This window comes from Hemiscyllium ocellatum, chromosome 4 (assembly GCF_020745735.1).
Source record: "Hemiscyllium ocellatum isolate sHemOce1 chromosome 4, sHemOce1.pat.X.cur, whole genome shotgun sequence".
Lineage (NCBI taxonomy): Eukaryota > Metazoa > Chordata > Chondrichthyes > Orectolobiformes > Hemiscylliidae > Hemiscyllium > Hemiscyllium ocellatum.
In genome coordinates, this window is record NC_083404.1 from 16,856,479 (window position 1) to 16,878,561 (window position 22,083).

Below are 22,083 nucleotides of genomic sequence, written 5' to 3' on the forward strand. Positions count from 1 at the left end.
CAGGTTAATGAATGTCTAAATCACAGAGCATTGCAAAGGATCACTAATATAGTTACTGGTTTCAGAGGGGGAATAACGTCTAGGTGTCATGGTGCCCATGAAAAATAAATATGATTGGTTTGTTAATCTGTTTGTCCTTGTCAGATCACTGATCATTACTTATCCAACACTTGCCTGCAGTTCTGGAGTTGGAAGATATGGTGTTCAGTGTCACTGCCACTTTCTCTCACATTGACTACAAGTCTCTTCTACTTTCTATTGGCTTCCTTCTCATGGAACTCAGCAGATAATTCTTGCTGCACATTCCCCGAGAATTTCTGAAAGTCATATGCTCCTTTTACTGGGGCTCTGGCAGATGTTCGTAGGTAAGGGGATGGCTAGAAAAGGGGAAGCCTTCAAAAATGAGATAACGACAGTCCTGAGACAGTATATTCCTGTCAGGGTGAAAGGAAAGGCTGGTAGGTATAGGGAATGCTGGGTGACTAAAGAAATTGAGGGCTTGCTTAAGGAAAAGAAGGAAGCATATGTCAGGTATTGACAGGATAGATCGAGTGAATCCTCAGAAGAGTACAAAGGCAGTAGGAGGTAAATCAGGAGGGCAAAACGGGAATATGAGATAGCTATGGCAAAGGAGAATCCAAAGGGGTTTTACATATACATTAAGGACAAAAGGGTAACCAGGGAGAGAATAGGGGCCCTCAAAAATCAGCAAGGCGGCCTTTGTGTGAAGCCGCAGAAGATGAGGGAGATACTAAACAAATAGTGCATACTGTGGAAAAGGACATAGAAGATCCAGAATGGAAGGAAATAGATGAGGACATCTTGAAAAATGTCCAGTGATGGATGTCTTGTAATGCAGAAAAGTGGATAAATCCTCAGGACCTAATCAGGTGTACCTAAACTTATGTGGGAAGCTAGGGAAGTGATTACTGGGCCTCTTACTGAGATATTTGTATCATCAATAGACACAGGTAAGGTGCTGGTAGACTGGAGGTTGGCTAACATGGTGCCACCTTTTAAGAAAGGTGATAAGTACAAGCCAGGGAACTATAGACCAGTGAGCCTGACATCGGTGGTGAGTAAGAGAGGAAATCCTGAGGGACAAGATATCCGTGTATTTGGAAAGGCAAGGACTGATTAGGGATAGTCAACATGACTTTATGTGTGGGAAGTCATGTCTCACAAACTTGATTGAGTTTTTTGAAGAAGTAACAAAGAGGATTGATGAGGGCAGAGCAGTAAATGTTACCTATATGGAATTCAAAAAGGCATTCGACAAGGTTTCCCATGGGAGATTGATTAGCAAGGTTAGATCTCACGGAATACAGGGACAACTAGCTATTTGGATACAGAACTGGTTCAAAGGTAGAAGACAGAGGGTGGTGGTGGAGGTTTGTTTTTAAAACGAGAGGCCTGTGACCAAAAGGTGCTGGGTCCACTACTTTTCATCATTTGTATAAATGATTTGGATGTGAGCTTAAGAGGTATAGTTAATATATTTGCAGTAGACACCAAAATTGGAGGTAAAAAAACAGTTCGGCACTCTCCCCATGACTTGTCCGGACTTGTCCAACCGGCTTATCTTCTTTTCCACCTATCCACTCTATCCTCTCCTCCCTGACCTATCACCTTCATCTCCTCCCCCACTCACCCATTGTACTCTATGCTACTCTCTCCCCAACCCCACCCTGCTCTAGCTTATCTCTCTATGCTTCCAGCTCACTGCCTTTATTCCTGATGAAGGGCTTTTGCCCGAAACGTCAATTTCGCTGCTCGTTGGATGCTGCCTGAACTGCTGTGCTCTTCCAGCACAACTGAACCAAAATTGGAGGTGTAGTGGACAGTGAAGAAGGTTACCTCAGATTGCAACAGGATCTTGATCAGATGGGCTAATGGATTGAGGAACAGCAAATGGAGTTTAATTTAGATCGTTTACGTGCTGCATTTTGGGAAAGCAAATCTTAGCAGGACATATACACTTCATGGTAAGGTCCTAGGAAGAGAACTAAGAGACCTTGGAGTGCAGGTTCGTAGCTCCTTGAAAGTAGAGTCACAGGTAGATAAGACAGTGAAGAAGGCGTTTGACGACCAGACTTGGATAGAATTTGCCTTAATGAGCTAATCCCTTAAGATGAATATATCATCAGGTTTTGGCTGTGGAAGGTAGTTTTTAAGTGAGATACCTCTGAAAAGTCAGACAGTCAAAAAATTATTACTCTTTGCTATGTTCTTATTCATAATCTCAAGGAGTCCTTTGATGATGCTTTCTAATCCTACAAATACAGGACCTCAGTAAGACTGGAGAGTAACAAAGGTTCAGGGTGTGGTGGGGAGCAGCGCTTATGAAGTAATGTGCTCATTGTTGATTATGCCTCTAAGAATGATGAAAGGGATAATAAAAATGAGAACTGGGTCACATTAAAATCAAGTATTTCAAGCCTCTTCATTCCCTTCTCCATCGTGTCATGACTCTTCAGCTTTCCATCCATGCTGCTGTTTACCTCGGTTCATAACTACTCTCTATGACTCCTTTAACATGGTCTTTTGCTCCATTGTGGAAGCTATGAACAGCAATTCCAACTGCCCCCTTCCCTCCCCTCACCTTCTCGGTCAGTGGGAACGTCTGCTCTTAATCGCAGGGCAAGCTTAGAGGTGGGAAAAACATTTAATTAGACAGGGTGATGGTGCATCCGGACTTTCCAACCTTCCAATCTCTATCAGAAATAACCTCTTGACAGAAAGTCCCATAGTTCTGCCCTACTGCCAACTAAGGCCCTTAATTGGCCAATTAATGACCATTTAACAGCCTCACTTTGCAATTGTTGGGATTAACACAGTCATAGGTGCATGTGGCGCATATGACAGGTTAGACTATGTGTGCTATTTGTCTCTCCTGGGTAGTGGGTTTTAAGGTAAGCAGTGGCTGATCAAGCAATTAAATATCCGGGAGTGGTGGTAGTGCTGGGGTGGAGGGGTAGGTAATGGTGGAACCAGAAATAACCATAACTACACTGAGAACTCAAAGTTATCTGTTGATTTTTCCACTGCTGAGGATACAAGTCATCGATTTACAAAATGTAGTCCTCAGTTCTGAGGAAAGATCACTGGACCAGAAACATTAGTTTGGATTTCTCTGCACAGATGCTGCAGACCTGCTGAAATTTTGGTTTTCTTTTTAAAAAATTGTGGTCTCAGTTTAAAGATCTATGACCCCCCAGTACTCAAAGGACTTCTCGGCTACATTGCTTTCCTTCTCTTTACCTGTGCCAAGCACCTTCTTCCTTTATAACTGTGTGTGTGTGTGTGTGTGTGTGTGTGTGTGTGTGTGTGTATGTGGGTGTGTATGTGTGTGTGTGTGTGTCTATGTGTGTGTATGTGTGTGTATGTGGGTGGGTGTATGTGTGTGTGTGTCTCAGTGTGTGTGGGTGTGTGTATGTGGGTGGGTGTGTGTGTATGTGGGTGTCTGTGTATGTGTGTGTGTGTATATGTGGGTGGGTGTGTGTGTATGTGGGTGGGTGTGTGTGTATGTGAGTGTCTGTGTGTGGGTGTGGGTGTATATTTGATGGTACATATTTATTATTTTAGCTCAGGGTTAGACTGCAATAAAATTCCTTTCTTTCACTGAAACAATCCTTGTACAGTAATTGACTCCTTAATTTTAACGAAGACTATGTTTTAATTGAGGTGTGGTGCTTGCATGTTAAAAAGAAATAAAAAACCTTTGTTGCGACTGACCAATTGAGAGTTAACAAGTGGGAAGTGAAATTCCCCTTTCGCTATAATGGTATTAAAATTCAAGTTGATCATTCCACAATAAATTAATAATTCATTCTGATAACATTCTGTTCAAAATTTAATTGATAATTAACAGAAGCTCTCCCCAGCTAATTAAAAATATAAGGTGCAGATATCCACAGCATCACAAAATGCAGTGAATCCTTACCCTCTATGATTAATAAATCACAACATTTGAGCCAATGGGCTGAGAAGTGGCAGATGGAGTTTAATTTAGATAATTGCTAGGTGCTGCATTTTGGGAAAGCAAATCTTAGCAGGACTTATATCCTAAATGATAAGGTCCTAGGGAGTGTTACTGAACAAAGAGACCTTGGAGTGCAGGTTCATAACTCCTTGAAAGTAGAGTCACAGGTGAAGAAGGTGCTTGGTATGCTTTCCTTTATTGGTCAGAGTATTAAGTACAGAATTTGGGAGATCATGTTGTGGTTGTACAGGACATTGGTTAGACCACTGTTGGAATATTGCATTCAATTCTGGTCTCCTTCCTATCAGAAGGATGTTGTGAAACTTGAAAGGGTTCAGAAAAGATTTCCAAAGATATTGCCAGGGTTGGAGGATTTGAGCTATAGGCTGAGGTTGAATAGGCTCAGGATGTTTTCCCTGGAGTATCAGAGGCTGAGGAATGACCTTAAAGAGGTTTATAAAAACATGAGCAGCATGGATACGGTTAATCGACAAGATCTTTTCCCTCGGGTGAGGGAGTCCAGAACTCAAGGGCATCGGTCTGGTGTGAAAGGGGTAAGATATGAAAGAGACCTAAGAAGCAATTTTTTCACGCAGAGGGTGGTGCATGTGTGGAATGGGCTGCCAGATGAAGTGGTGGAGGCTGGTACAATTGTGATATTTAAAAGACATCTGGGTGTGCATATGAATAGGAAGGGTTTGGAGGGATATGGGTCAGGTGTTGGCAGGTGGGACTAGATTGGGTTGGGATATCTGGTCAGCATGGACAAGTTGAACTGAAGGGTCTGTTTCTGTGCTGTACACCTCTATGACTCTATGAAAATTTTCATCCTAATCTTCCACAGAAGTAAGTAGCAGCAGTTAATGAAAACCAAACTGAAACACATCCCTCATCAATAATCCCTCATTGGGTGGCACGGTGGCACAGTGGTTAGCACTGCTGCCTCACAGCACCAGAGACCCGGGTTCAATTACTGACACAGGCGACTGACTGTATGGAATTTGCACGGTAAAAATTGAGGCTGAAAATTTGTTGCATGTTTATATTTTGTTCAAATTTGTGAAAATGTGTTTTGAAGATGAAACAGTATCCACTTAATTTAATTTTTTCACATTAGAATATTTCTGAACAATGTAATGTAATATGATTATTGTTTGAAAAATTATATAAAATCTGAATTGTTGTGTTCTACTGTGCTGCAGTCTGCAATCCAACTGAGATAGTTCACAGTAAACTCTGTCACCTCATTATCATGTTTAAAAGGTATACAATGCAGCATGCAATATCTACCTGTAACATTTAAATTGAAAGTTCTGAATGATTTTACCAATGCTTATTACAAATGAAGGCGAGAATTTGCAAATAATAAAATTAAGGTAATGTTTTGCAAAATACTGCTGATCAGCCTGAAAGTTTAATTCCCCAAGAGGTTAGAATATAAATTATCTCTAATTTTATTCCAAATGAATGGATGAACAAGCTGAAAACTGATGCTGTGAAGTAGGTGTTTAAGATGGCTTAGGGGCAGCAACTGATGTCTGCATTCCACTTATATGACTGAACAATAAAAAGCTGAGGTATTGCTGTCATAATGCACCAGACTGTGTAATTCAAGGGGCAGAAGCACATAAAATGAATGACTGGAAGAAAATGGATAACTGTAAATCTAAGCTGTCCCAATTAACTTGGAAGGAGAATGTAGCATCAATGTCACACCTTTAAACAGCTTCCCTCAGTGATGTTGTTTGTCCCACTGCTGGCTAGAATGTCAAGATATAGAATGCTGTTGTATTGCAAACATATTTGCATTCCCATTGTTAAGCTATACTTAATGTATTGTCCATATAACATGAATCTCTCACCTTAGCTACAAATATTTACACATTTTTTAAAAAATTGGACTCTCATTTATTGCAAGCACCAGGCATATCCCACAGCGACAGCACACACTCTTCTGAAGCACATTACTGTTTTCATATATTTTCACAATATCCAGAGCGACTGATAACTTTATAAAAGAAATTTTAAATTGCAATTTATAACTGACAGAATGATAAGATTCACATTTTAAGACTTTTACTGTAACAAATAAATTAAAACACCATTGACACCATTTTTTAGCCAACATATATTTTGAACCACAAAAGAGAATACCTCACTTTTTTCTTTCAGCACAATCAAAAATACACTTTCCTTTGTCAGTTTTTCTCAACTTTTAATCTCAAAACTGTCTTTCACAGTTGTTTTTCTCAGAGGTAGTTCTGCAGGTGGAAGCTAGGCGAATTTGCCAGTTGCATTTTAACTCTTCATGAGTTCAATCTTTTCATTCCAAGCATGAGCTCCTAAATTACATGCTTTTGTGATAAACCACAGAATCTTCTTACCTACAGCTGTGTTGCCTCTCCCACATCTAAATTCTCCTACTCTTGGAATTAAATGGACCGTTTACAGAGGACATAGAATTTAGAACATAGAACAGTACAGCACAGTACAGGCCCTTCGGCCCTTGATGTTGTATTGACCTTTTATCCTCTTTTAAGATCAAATTAACCTACATACCCTTCAATTTACTATCATCCATGTGCCTATCCAAGCATCGCTTAAATGTCCCTAATGTATTTGAGTCCACTATAACCATTGGCAGTGCATTCCACACACCTACCACTCTCTGTGTAAAGAACCAACCTCTGACATCGCCCCAAATCTTCCTCCAATTACCTTAAAATAATGCTCCCTTGTGATAGCCATCTCTGCCCCGGGAATAAATCTCTGGCTATCCACTGTATCTACACTTCTCATTATCTTATACACCTCTATCAAGTCACCTCTCATCCCTCATCAATCCATTAAGAAAAGCCCTGTCTCCCTCAAACTTTCTTCATAAGACATGCCCTCCAATCCAGGCAGCACCCTGGTAAATTTCCTCTGCACCCTCTCTAAAGCTTCCACATTCTTCCTGTAGTGAGGTAACCAGAACTGACACAATATTCCAAGTGTGGTCTTACCAGGGCTCTATAGAGCTGCAGCAGAACCTCATGGCTCTTAAACTCAATCCCCCTGCTAATGAAAGCCAACACACCATACGCCGTCTTAAGAACCCATCAACTCGGGTGGCAACTTTGAGGGATCTATGGACATAGATCCCAAGATCCTTCTGTTCATCTACACTGCCAACAATCCTGTCTCTAACCCTGTATTCTGCATTCAAATTTGACCTTGCAAATCACTCCACACATTTCCAGGGTGAACTCCATCTGCTTCTTCTCAGCCCAGTTCTGCATCCTGTCAATGTCCTATTGCAACCTACAACAGCCTTCCACATTATCCACCACTCCACCAACCTTCATGTCATCAGCAAACTTACTAAACCACCCCTTCCACTTCCTCACCCAAGTAATTTATAAAAATCATAAAGAGCAGAGGTCCCAGAACAGATCCCTTTGAAGGGTTTAAATGGTTTAACATATAAATGTTTTTCCCTCAACATCTCCAAAACCTTTCTGGAATTTAAAGAAGCACAGGTGGCTGCCATTGTCTCCAAATGTAAAACTTTGCTGCTTCTTTCCAGTGAATGTGTCTGGGTCCTCTTTAGTTTCTAATATTGGAACCACTTGGGTTTCCTGTCCTGCAGCCTTCAGATCAGGTTAAATACCCCTTTTCATTTAACCTTAAATTGAAGATACAATCCCAAAATGAAGCAACCTCCTAACTGTATCTGGGACATGGAATGGAGGAAAGAAAGACAGGTTGCATAAAAAGTAGACTTTCTGTGTTCTCAATACACAATCATCATGAGCATCATCATTTCAGTCACCACAATTAGCATTTACCAACCAAATGGTTTGTGATTCAGGGTGGGGGGAACATGATGGTCAGGCTGGTACCTTGTCACAAAAATAAACCAAATGTGTGCAGCTGAAGACAGTATTTTAAAAAAAAGGTTGGTTGTTAATGCATGCATCATTTGGCCTGCAGACTGATTTACCAAGCAAAGCTAAGAGGTGTGTGAAATCCCTGCCAGCGATAGCTTCATGCTGCCTGAGTTTCACACAGACTGTCGTATAACTACAGTCTCATGGAAATCCATATATGAAACCATATGGGAGCTTTGCACTTCATAAGGAATCTTTCAAAAGCTGGGAAACATATTTAGTAAGAACATATTCCAATAATTTTATTGGTGTCCTGACTGCACCAGAAGGATCTGGCTTTGGTCAATCAAACATTAGGATCCCAATGACTGGTCAGACCACGTCTGCAGTGTTGTGCACAGTTTTGGGCCCCAAATCTCAGGAAGAATGTACTGGCCCTGGAACTTGTTCAGATAAGGTTCGCGAGAATGGTCCCAGGAATGAAAAGCTTAACGTATGAGGAACATTTGAGGACTCTGGGTTTATACTCGATGGAGTTTGGAAGGATGAGGGGGTATCTAATTGAAACATACAGAATATTGAATAGCATGGACAGAGTGGATGTTGGAAAGATGTTTCCTTTGGCAGAAGAGACTATGACCCGAGGGCACAGCCTTGGAGTAAAGGGAAGACCTTTTAGAATAGATATAAGGAGAAACCTCTTTAGCCAAAGAGTGGTGAATCTATGGAATTCATTGTCACAGAGGCCAGGTCATTGAGTATGTTTAAGACTGAGTTAGATGGGTACATAATTGCCAAGGGGATCAAAGGTTACAGGAAGAAAGATGGAGAATGGGGTTGAAAAATGTATCAGCCATGATTGAATGGTGGAGCAGACTTAATGGGCTGAATGGCCTAATATCTGCTCCTATGTCTTCTGGTCTTATGGACTGATTTTAGTAGCTTTTGAATTTTGACCGTAGAATATTATGCTTTATTATAGCCTTCTGGTCACCTCGAAGCAGGGACTTAAAGACAAAATTTTAATTCCTGGAGACATCAGGTCAATCCTGGAAGATTCATAGCCCTGCCACATAGGTGAGAGCAGAATTTTGGATGGTAAAAAATGATGAGGTCATTGTTGGAATAGGAGGAGAGATGCACGACACTGGAAATTCATGGTATCTTGTTGGGCCCAGACCAATATTACCTTCTGTTAGATAGTGAAAAGCTTTTATGTTGGCCTGTACAGATTATAATCTTCAAAAAGAAAGTGAGGACTGCAGATGCTGGAGATCAGAGCTGAAAATGTGTTGCTAGAAAAGCGCAGCAGGTCAGGCAGCATCCAAGGAACAGGAGATTCGACATTTCGGGCATAAGCCCTTCTTCAGGAATGAGGAAAGTGTGTCCAGCAGGCTAAGATAAAAGGTAGGGAGGAGGGACTTGGGGGAGAGGCGATGGAGATGCGATAGGTGGAAGGAGGTCAAGGTGAGGGTGATAGGCCGGAGCGGGGTGGGGGCGGAGAGGTCAGGAAGAAGATTGCAGATCAGGAAGGCGGTGCTGAGTTCGAGGGATTTGACTGAGACAAGGTGGGGGGAGGGGAAATGAGGAAACTGGAGAAATCTGAATTCATCCCTTGTGGTTAGAGGGTTCCTAGGCGGAAGATGAGGCGCTCTTCCCCCCACCTTGTCTCAGTCAAATCCCTCAAACTCAGCACCGCCTTCCTAACCTGCAATCTTCTTCCTGACCTCTCCGCCCCCACCCCACTCCAGCCTATCACCCTCACCTTGACCTCCTTCCACCTATAGCATCTCCATCGCCCCTGCCCCAAGTCCCTCCTCCCTACCTTTTATCTTAGCCTGCTGGACACACTTTCCTCATTCCTGAAGAAGGGCTTATGCCCGAAACATCGATTCTCCTGTTCCTTGGATGCTGCCTGACCTGCTGCGCTTTTCCAGCAACACATTTTCAGCTCTGTACAGATTATTCCAATTTGAATAAATTTATGGAACATTGCTCTGCTCAAATCTAATTACTGTGGAAAAGTAAATTAGTTACTTGCAACAGGTACATTTTTCAACTGAAAACGCTTCCTTTGACTGAGATTGCTTCAAATGAGCAGTCTTGTTTTCTAATATTGCTCCTCGATCTCAGAATTATTGGCACATGGAATTAAATCACTGTAACAGAATATTTCTCTGGGGTACATTGATTTTCAGTTGAGAGAAACCAAAGATACTGTGCATACTTCTTCATAATTTCTCCTTCACACTTCTGTATTCACTAATTGATACACTTGACATCTTTGTGAGATGCATTTTAATAATCTTCGTTTGGATGCAAATAACGAACAAAGATATATGCACAGCAAGGACATGAATTGTGCATCAGTTTATCCCATTGGAAGTATCTAGAAGTGGAATGGGGGCCTAAGAATAAACAAAACTAAAAGAAACAGTGATTTACTAAACATTAATGGCTAGTCTGGTGGATTTCAAGGCTGAGGGATACAATTTTAAGTCGAGAGGAGAAAGATTTTAAAAAGACATGAGGGGCAACATTTTTTGCATAGAAAGTTGTTTGTGTGTAGAATTATCTTCTGGAGGAAGTGGTGGATGTGAATACAGTTGCAATGTTTCAAAGACATGCAGATAAGTACATGAATAAGAAATGTTTGGAGGGATATGGGCCAAGCACAGGTGGGCAGGACTAGTTTAGTTTGGGATTATGTTCGGCATGGACTGGTTGGACTGAAGAGTCTGTTTCCGTGCTGTAGGACTCTATGACCCTAAGTAGAGGCTTCACTTGATTTTCGTACTTCCCATCTGGGATTCCCATCCAAAGGGAAGGAGGGCAATGTTTGTGATTACCACTCCATACCTTCCAAACCTCATTCCACTTTCCTCAGGTGAGCAGTGTTACATATTCAGGGCATGTTCCCACTTCAGTTGTGTTCCTTGTTAGGTGTCTACGTCTGAAGAGAAATTCAGCTTCTTCAGAATTCACTGCAACACTTCACAGGTGTAGTCTCACAATAAAATAAACAGTCTCTGTGGGTGCTCCATATGCAATAACAATTGAAGGCCTGAAAGAAGAAGAGATCAGGCAAATATAAAAATGCTTACAGGTCTTGCATGATGCCTAGCATCCACACTCAGAAGATAAAGGCATCTTCAATACTGGGCATCGCACAGAACCCATATCCCAAATACAAAATGATGCACAATCCAGAGGAATTGGAATCTGCTCTATTTTGTCAGTGAATTTGGGGTAGGTACAGTGCTTTTTAACCTCCGGAATTTTAAACTAAGAAGTACGTGAAAGGTAAGGGATTTGGGTTACTCAAGAGATTTTTATTCTCCCTTTGTTGTTTATATTTGTTACTTCCTAACGGATATCAAACAGGTAAATCTTGTGGGAACAATTTGACTGCAGATGTGAAAGATTCATAACTTTAAAAGTCATCCTTCAAAATAATCCAAAGAAGACATGGTTGTCAAGTGAATGTCATAAATTAACTTGACATTGTTGAACAAGGACTAAAATCTAGACAGTCAGTGCACATCATAGATTTCAAATATCTCGATGTAAAGCAATGACAGTTCTTTCAACCACAGTAAGTCCAGTTTGTTTCTTACAGGACTAGACAGAATTGTAATTGTATTTACAACATGGTTGTATGGCATTAAGCCCACTCTAATCAGAGCCATTGCAATATGAAACATTTAGGTTGCAATTTGATCAGCATGCTGTGAGTTCTGGTATTGAGACCAAACGCAAACCGTTATCCTACCCAGGTGAAGGGTGGGATTGCAGCAACCGATGTGTATATTGCAGGCAATTAAGAAACCAGCTCTGGGACCATTGAGGAAGGGTCAATGAGCTTGCCTCTATGAGCTACCAGCCAAACAAAGGGGCAGCAGCTCTGCAGTCTCGGGAGCACCACTGTAAGGTCTCCCTCCATGTTAATGGTCCTTGAAGGACCGGCAGGAAAATACTGATGTGACAGTGCAGTATCATCCATGTATAAGCCATTATTATCAATGGCTCTCATCATGGGCCATGGGGCTCCTCCATGGGAAAAACTTCTCTGAGAAGCTGCTGGCAAACAACCTTGTTGTAGCTGCTGGAATAGGAAGCCATTCAAACACGTACAGTTAATAGGAATGTAATGGTAGCATAGTCCTGGGGATAGTCACAGCTCTCTATAGCCAAGATTGAGTGTCCATGTACTGTATTGCCTGCCTAGGGCCCAATACGCTTACCCTGGACTGGAAAGGAACTTGCAGTGTGAGGGGGAAGATCGAGTGGTTATGAGCCATGCAGGTAACAGCAAAGAGAAAGAGATTGACTGAGAGAATATGAGCAGCCAACAGCTAAAATAAAAAGCAGGATCTCCAAGGTAACACCAAACAGTTTCACACAGGGAAATAACATTATAGAATTAAATATATGGTTCAAAGATCAGTGGAGGAAAATGGGTTTTGGGAAAAAAAATCGGGAAACTAGCCTTATGATGAACCATCCAAGGAGAAGTGTTTTGGAGAGTCCTGGAATTAGAGTGGCAGAGGGGTTTACTTAGTAAATGATGAGAGTGAGGGATCAAGGGTAGATCACAGTTTAGAAAGGACAGCAAGCTAGAGAAAGGTGGACAGGTAGTCTATTAATTAAAGATGACATTAGTGCAATTGAGATAGATGGCCTTAGTTCTGGAGATCAATGTAAAGAATCAGATGTGAAACTGTAAAGATAAGAAGTCACTTTGTGTGACTGCCTTATAAGCTTTCTAACAGTAACCATACTGTACAGTGGGTATACAAGAAGAAATAATAAGGCTGTGATAAAGGATGCTGATAATTATCTGTAATTTTAATCTATGGATTGACAAAGGTAGCCTGCATATTGCATTAAAGGTGTGTTTTTGGGACAGTTTCTTAGAAGAGTACGTACTGGAGCCAACAGGGAGTAGGCGATGTTAGAATTGGAAACATGCAATAAGACTTTAATTAAAAGGGTCTCAGTGAAGGCACCCACAGGTAGCTGTAACTATAAAATGATTGAATTTCACATTTCAGTTTGAGGGAGAAACGAATAATCGAAAAGGCCATTTTAACTGTAAATTAGGACAATTATGAAGGTAAAAGACAGAGCTGATGAAGGTGAACTGAGAAATTAGGTGAAGGGATAAGTCAGTAGAGATGCAGTGGCAGACATTTAAGAGTAAGCTTTAAATTTTAGAAATTTTATGTTTTAAGAATTGGCTAAGTATCAAATTTGGTCAGTTTAGTGAACGTTTCGCTCCATGAGCCTTGTTGGGTTTTCTCACACTATCTTCTCAAACTCCCCTGATTTCTTATGTACCATACTCTTATGGCACTCCACTTGCTAATAGGAACCTGGAGCTTCTGGCAGATGGGGCGGAGGGGGGTGGTCAATGCCATTGGAATGTGCCCGGAGGTATTGATAGGGGGATCCACAGGATCTAGCGATATTCTGGATTTGACAGTTGCTAATACAAATCTCTCAATACTCACTAGCACAAATACTTTCTCATTTTGTTGGGAAAAGGAACTTTTCAATTTAGGAATTTCCCTATTATTAATCTCACACAAATGTTTTTATTTATTGCTACAGTTGTATAGACCACTGGTGAGATAACATCCAGTGTATAGTTATGGTCTCCTTGTTTACAAAAGGATCTCAATATTTTAGAAACAGTTCTAAGAAGGTTGTCTCAACTGATTTGTGCGCTGGAGACATTATCTTATGAGGAAAGGTTAGACGGGTTGGGTTAGTAACTACTGAAGTTTAGAAAAATAAGAGATTACTTTACTCAAATACACCTAGTTTTAGTCTCCTTATTTATAAAAGGATCTCAATATTTTAGTAACAGTCATAGAAGGTTCACTTAATTGCTACCTGGGATGGACATGTTGTCTCATAAGGAATGGTTAATGTGGATGGGTTGGTATCCATTGGGGAATTTAGAAAAATGAGACATGATTTTATTGAAACATAAATTATCTTGAAGGGTATTGGCCAGGTGACAGCTTCAAGGATATTTCCTCTTCTAGGAAAACAGGGTCTCTATCTTAAGATGGAAGTATAGAGAATTGTTTTCTGTCAGATGGTTGTGAGTGTTTAGAACTCTTCTCTCCACTGAGCAAAGACAGATACATTGAATATACTTAAGGCAAAAATTGTTAGTTTCTTGACTAAGGTAGCAGATATATGGGAACACCACCACCTTCAAGTTCCCCTCCAAGCCACTCACCATTCTGACTTGGGATTATATTGCCATTCCTTCACTGTTACGAGGTCAAAATCCTGGAATGCCCTCCCTGAATGCCATTGTGGGTCAACCCACAGCAGATGAATTGCAGCAGTTCAAGAAGGCAGCTCACCATCACCTTCTCAAGGGCAGCTAGGGATGGACAATAAATACTGGCCAGCCAGCGATGCCCACACCCCACAGAGAAATTAATTAAGGAAAGTGTCTCAAAAGATTTTGAAAGCAGTTGAGGGCACAATCAGATCAGACCCGATCATATTGAATACCAAAGCAGGCTTAATGAGACAAATTACCTACACTAATGCTAACTTGTATCTTCATAATGAAATTCCACATGCTTTTCTTTTCTGACTGAGAAACATGGAGGACACTGCTATTGCATTATTTCTGTTGCAGCTGAGATCAGTTAATTCAATATAAAGCAGTGACCTTCCTTATCTATATGGATATTTATAGTCTTAAATCCAACATTGCTAGTGATTCTGAAAGCAGCCATGAACAAAACTTCAGATTTGACACTCAGTAACAGTAAGAACTCATTCCAATCTCCACAATTACAAATGATCAAAGTGCTGCTGACAATATGACAAAATGATTTCAATTGCAAAATTAAAACATTCTAAACCATTGATATGTCCTACAGCTTTTACTCTTGAATCGCAGACAGGACTTAATTGAATTCGGAATGAGCTTCCACACAGCCATGTCAAATATCACTGGTTTGCAGCTTTTACATGACAAGCTGTTAGCTATTTTGGTTTCACTTATTATGTTACATTTTAATGACATATCCATCAATGAGATTTGAAGGTTTGGTGAGTCTAGATGCATTCAAATGATAAGGCCCAACTATTTGATTGATGGAACTGTGGTTACTATTGTGTTGTATGTGTATATTTTTGTATTGATTTACCTCTCTCGTTTTCAATGCCTAATCATTTGTGTATCAAGAAAAAAAAGATGATTGGAAATGCTATAGATAAAACAGTAAAACATGCAGTTGTGTTTTGAATAGCAAGCTACATTCAACCGAAGGCTGATAAATCAAAATCGTAAAAATGTATTTGGGTGGGTTGCAGGTTTCAAAGTCATTTTCAAGACATTTTGATGAATGACTTTTTTGGGTTTGCAGACAGTAATTTTTTACTTTTAAAAACAACAGTATTGCAAGACCAGCTCAAGTTCCAGCTGAAGGCTTTTACCTTTAAAAAGGATTGCAGAACCTGAATATAGAGCATTTGGATAATATTACAGCATGTCGTGGATTGCAGTCACTGGAAGGTAATGAGACAATAATACATAAAGCTGTCTGAGAGCTGTTCTGTATTTGCAACCCCTTCAGTTGGAGGAACAGAGCAAATAATGTCTGTCACAGATAACTAGAGAATTAGATAGTTCTGCAAACTAATTTTGTGTTGTTAATTAGGACTTTGTTGCCCTTTCAAAATATCTTGCCCAATTGAGACATCTATTAATTTGCTGATTTGCCAGTGTGTACTTACAATCTAAAGAACATCGACCAAGGAAAGGTTTAACTGAATCTCAGATATCAATAATTTCAATTATAATTATTAGAAGTAGAAATTTGTCAGAAGCCAGTTTCAGGTGGAATCACAGTGAGCAGTCACAGTGCGCAGCTAATGCAGGAGACCTGAGGAAGGCCCAAAATTGGGATCAGAACTCCACCCTGGACACCTGTTGATCCTCACAGCCAGTTTGAATATATTGCATGAGATGTACTTTGTGCAACTTGCCTCGATAGTGGTGCCCTAGTCTAATTCTTGACATTGTTTGGAGTGGCAGTTTTGGGGTCAGTGGAATGCTCAGCAAAAGTCAATCATGAATACCATGAAGTCAAGGTACAGCACTTCTACATTAGATGACTGTTCAGGAACAAATACCTTTTGGTGGTAGTCGTCACTGGACAGTAACTGTTGCATATATGTCTGAAAGGGCCTGAAAGGGTTAATGCAGGGAAGCACCACTCTCTCTAATATGGATGTAATATGGATCTGTAGACAGAACAGCTTAGAATCTCGAAGGATTGAAACCTAATACCTGGTCCTCCTCAACTTTGCTTTTACAGTGTCTATCACATCAAAATGACTAGTTCCTAACAAGTACTAAACTATGTCTTGCTAGTTACAAGACATTATTCGTGTTACACCAGGTAGTTTTTTCCACCACACTAGATCACCCTGTAGATTCTTACTCTTAACAAGGATAGTGACAACAATGATCACCTTGAGCAATAGCTGATGCAGTGAACTGACCTGCCCAGAAAATAGCAACCCCCACTGGGGAATCAGGAAAGTTCTCAGTGTGGAGCACACTATAGCCACGAACAACTGAAATCTGAAAGGATATGAAACGTTACATATGTAATGGACCCAACACCAGTTTGACCACACACAATTCGAAATCACTTATCCTCAACCTATCGTAATGGCTTAAAGCCAAAATATTATTGTTATGAAGATGTGGGTGTACAGTACCTTTAAGAAAGTTAAAAGCTAGCAGAACTACCTGACAGCACCAAGTGTTCTGAACAAGATACAATGTAACCTTTTGGTCCAGCAGTGAGGATAGCTGATTGCCTGGAGACAAAAACAAACTTGAATTAGGCCAATCAGTTTAAATTATACCCAATAAAAAAAAACTCCAATCAGGTTTGAATTTAGTATATTGACAATATCAAAAGCCAATGACACAATCTGATGCTTTGGGGGTATAAGACCGGGGAAAATTGAACAGTTAAGGGAGATCTGCTAAGAGACCAATATTGTAAGCGACTCGTCAGAACTCTCTGAGAGGTACCTGTTTGGAGAAGGAGTTTACACAGAGAAAACCATCAACACCAACCTAGACAACAATCCATACAGAGGACGATATAAAGAGAAGATTCGACAGCTGGCTGGTTTGAAATTTGAATTTTTCAGTAAATCTTAATCGGGGTTTTACCAGAATAAAATTATAGAAGGGAAAGTAAACAATAGGCTAGAGGAAGGAGTTGTAAATTGCTGTTAGTCAATTATTCTCTGTTGTACTTTAAGAAATAAAGTTGTTAATTTTTATTTTAAATAGTTCTTGGCCTCTCGAACTTTCACAGATTACTGCACGGGATAGATCTTTTCTGTGTTGCAGGTTTAAATTAAACAGAAGGGTCTACCCCATGATGGAGGAGATGGAACAATTATGGAATACAGTAGAATCCTGTGCAGTAATCCAATTAAAAACAAGACACAAATATGTTTTCTTAAGATCAAAAATGTCAAATAGATATATGAGGCCTGATGAGTTTCCTATTGACAGCAATGAAAATGATTGCAGACTCAGACAGTGTTACAGCAGAAAATCAGACTCTTGTATCCTGAACTTTTACACCAGTGTTTTTTCCTCCAGGTGAACTATTTGGTCTAATTCCATTCTTTTGTTTATGTCCCACATCCTTTACTATTCTTTTTCCAAAAACTATTTCATTCCTTTCACAAAAAAACATTGGGTTGACTTTTATGTTATTCTAGGCTGTGCCAGTTTTGTCAAGTTTCAGCGTGTTTCACAAAGGATTCCTGTCCATAACGCGTAATGAGTTTTTTTTTGCCTCATCCTACCAAATTTCCCTCATTAATTATCAACTCAACCCTGGGCCAGCCCTCTTGCCTGATTCTAGTCACGTTCTGTCACTGCTGGGATAACCTGGAATGCATTGGCATCCTTGGACCTTGTGCCTTCTTTAAAAAATTGTTATGCATCCAGATGAGAACTGTTTTAGAGTCAGAGAGATATAGAGATGTTCAGCATGGAAGCAGACCCTTCGGTCCAACTCGTCCATGCCAACCAGATATCTCAACCCAATCTAGTCCCACCTGCCAGCACCCTGCCCGCATCCTTCCAAACCTTTCCTATTCATATACCCATCCAGATGCCCTTTAAATGTTGCAATTGTACCAGCCTCCACCACTTTCTCTGGCAGCTCATTCCATACACGTACCACCCTCTTCATGAAAAAGTTGCCCCTTAGGTCCCTTTTATATCTTTCCCCTCTCACCCTAAACCTATGCCCTCTATTTTCTGGAGTCTCCCACCCCAGGGAAGAGACTTTGTCTATTTATCCTATCTATGCCCCTCATGATTTTATAAACCTCTATAAGGTCACCCCTCAGCCTCCGATGCTCCAGGGAAAACAGCCCAAGCCTGTTCAGCCTCTCCCTGTAGCTCCAATCCTACAACCCTGGCAACATCCTTGTCAATCTTTTCTGAACTCTTTCAAGTTTCACAACATATTTCCGATAGGAAGGAGACCAGAATTGCACGCAATATTCAAAAGTAGCCTAAACAATGTCTTTTACAGCCGCAACACCTGTACTCAATACTCTGACCAATAAAGGAAAGCATACGAATCATCTTCTTCACTTTTCTATCTACTTGCGACTCCACTTTCAAGGAGCTATGAACCTGTACTCCAAGGTCTCTTTGTTCAGCAACACTCCCAAGCACTTTACCATTAAGTGTATATATCATGCTAGGATTTGCTTTCCAAAAATGCAGCATCTCGCATTTACCTGAATTAAACTCCATCTGCCACTTCTCAGCCCATTGGCCCATCTGATCAAGATCCCGTTGTAATCTGATATAACCCTCTTTGCTGTCCACTACATCTCCAATTTTGGTGTTATCTACAAACTTACTAACCATATCTCTTACGCTCACATCCAAACATTTATGTAAATGACGAAAAGTAGTGGACCCAGCACTGATCCTTGTGGCACTCCACTGGTCACAGGCCTCCAGTCTGAAAAACAACCCTCCACCACCATCCTCTGACTTCCACCTTTAACCCAGTTCTGTATCCAAATGGCTAGTTCTCCATGTATTCCATGAGATCTAACCTTGTTAACCAGTCTCCCATGAGGAACCTTGTAGAATCCATATAGATCACATCCACCGCTCTGCCCTCATCAATCCTCTTTGATATTTCTTCAAAAACCTCAATCAAGTTTGAGACATGATTTCCCACGCACAAAGCCATGCTGACTATCCCGAATCAGTCCCTGCCTTTCCAAATACATGTACATCCTGTCCCTCAGGATTCCCTCCAACAACATGCCCACTGCCGACATCAGGCTCACTGATCTAAGTTCCCTGGCCTGTCCTTACCACCCTTCATAAATAGTGATACCACGTTAGCCAACCTCTCATATTCTGGCACCTCACCTGTGACTATTGATGATACCTTGGTATCTGGAGCTATCTTGCACCGTTCCAGATATTTGCCCTATACTAGACAGAAGAGAAATATGGCATCTGCTTTGGGGCAGAAAACTAGAGGCCTTGCTAGACAAGATGGTGCAGATGCAGGACATTCTCTTTCCCCACGTCTAGCAATGGAGGCCTCCATGGCACACCCAGCCAACCTGGTCTGAGGTTGCCATCCAGGTCAATGCAGCGTAAATCATCTGGAGGAATGCACAGCAATGTGGGAAGAAGGTCAATGACCTTCTCTACTCCACCACCATAATTCCCACCACCTTCTGTCCAATACCTCAGACAGTCCAGCTCTGATACTGCACCCAGCTCTCTCTCCAGGGGGCGTGCTCTGCCACTCACTGCTACCTAAAACATCTTAACCCACTCATTGTCACCCACCCTAACCCGGGACACCACTCACCCTGTATGCCCTCTGTACTGCCTACTCCCTCGCTTCAGCCAACTCCCCTCCTGCACTAAAAGTAACAGCTATGCCACTCACTTTCATCTCCCTTAATATCTGTCTCCCTCTCAATCCAGGAGGAAAGCTGCCCACAACAGGGAAGAACAATTGAAGATGGTTGCTGGTCTGCCCAACATTCAGCCTCTTTATGAAGAGACTCTCCTAACTCTGACTGTCCTAACTGGCTAACTGATCATGTCCAAGCCCCTGGACTGGTATCTGAGGTTGCCCATGACTTACTCTGTAGGGACCACTGACCAGAGAACTATCTCCCTTTACTTAACTTAGGCCTTCTGACTTCAATATCCAGGTTTTTGCCTTTGTATCTGCGCTAATTGGCACATCAAGACAGCAATGCTATGATCCAGTTGTCTCTGAATGAGTGCCAAAGTGTAAAAAGGCAAGGTGAGACAGAGTTGCTGTGAGCATCCAGACAGACTCAGAGTGAGCGAGCACCATGATAGCAATTCTGAAGATGCACCCCAGTCTGGACAATGAAATGGATGCATGTCCCTGTGCACATAGTGTGTTTGCCTTAGCATTACGATGATAGTTACCATTGTACCCCAGGTGCAGAATTGAAGTGCAGAATTATTGTGTACACATTTAAGAGATATGCCATAGGGGTTCTTAAAGGTCAGTCCACGTCAGATGCACATGTCTGTGGACATGAGATGGGTGAGGCCGGTGCCCATGGATCCTGGTCGGTAACGTTGGTGACTGGTATCTAATCTGAAGGTCCTTTGGAGCAAGCAGTGAACGAAAGTCACCCAGATACCTGCTCTGACCTCTGTATCAAGAACTCTCACCATCCAATTTGCTCACATTGAGTGCTACACGAGTACATTAATGGTGGCATACTTACAGTTGATAAAGTTGTGAGCAAGAAGCATTCTCCTTTAATAGCAACTCATCACTGTTTAGTGAGAATCTTGTCTCAACATCTGGAACTCAGAAAAAGATACAGCAAGTTATTGCTGATGTTGAGACAGCCCTCGCTGGACTTTTTCCATGAATTGGCCACTTTTCCCATCATGGCCCCGTTGTTGAGGTTCCTATAAAATTCCACCCAGTCACTGCCAGCAGAACAACTTATGGCAACAAATCCCACATTCAAACTACCTACTATGTACATTTTCTTTACTAAACACTGTTGGTTTTTTTCTTTGATAACTTCACACCTGAATTTTGAGTGAAAGTAATAAATTTTTATACAACCCCCTTATAGAAGCAGAGGAAATTCACCTCCAATATTGATCACAATAAATTTGTCTGGAAATTTCAGATTTCTCTTTTTGCTCAATGAATGTTAATTGTATATTATTTGGGTTCAGTGTTATGTCAGTGGTGGGCATTAACTGGAGATTTGTTTGCACAAGGAAGAGTGAATCTTGTGGTACAATGGTATTGTTCCTGCCTCTAAGCCTGGAGGCCAGGATTGAGCTCCCACCTGGTCTTGCAGGATATGATTTAATATCAGAACAGGTTGATTAGAAAATATTTTTGTGACCAAGACTGAAACTGTTATTGTTTTAAAAGTTGGATTCAAACTCATGTTCCCAGAATGTTAGCCAGAGTTTCTGAATTACGAGTCAAGGAAGATCACTGCCATTGCCTTCTATTATGACAAAGCAGTAAACCCTCCGCTTAATTTAAACCAGCAACACAGAAAAGATTTATTCCGTGCCGTAATCTGTACCAAGAACTGCTTAAAGTAAAAATTAACAACTTTGTTTCTTAAAGTATAACAGAACAATTAACTAACTGCTATTTACAATTTCTTCCTCTAACATATCGATGATACTAGTCCAATAACACTCCTCCCCCAATTGAGATTTACCAAAAATTCAAATTTTCAAAACCAGACAGATAATAAAAATCTTTCTTCATATCTTCTTTGGTCTTCTTTTCTTCTTCTTAGGGTTTTACAGGTTACTGATCGATAAAGGTACCTTGAAGAGAGTTATTTTTCTAGCAGCCTTTACATGCTGGTTTGGCAGTTCTCCTTCCAACTGTTCAGTTTTCCCTGGTTTTATACCACAAAGCATCAGATTGTGTCAGTGGCTTTTAAGATTGTCAACATACTAAATTCAAACTGGATTGGTGTTTGATATCTTTGGGGGTATAATTTAAACTGATGGACCTAATTCAAATCTGGTTTAGTCTCCAGGCAACTAACTACCCTAACTGCTAGACCACATGTTACATTGTATCTTGCTGAGAACACTTGGTGATGTCAGGTAGTTCT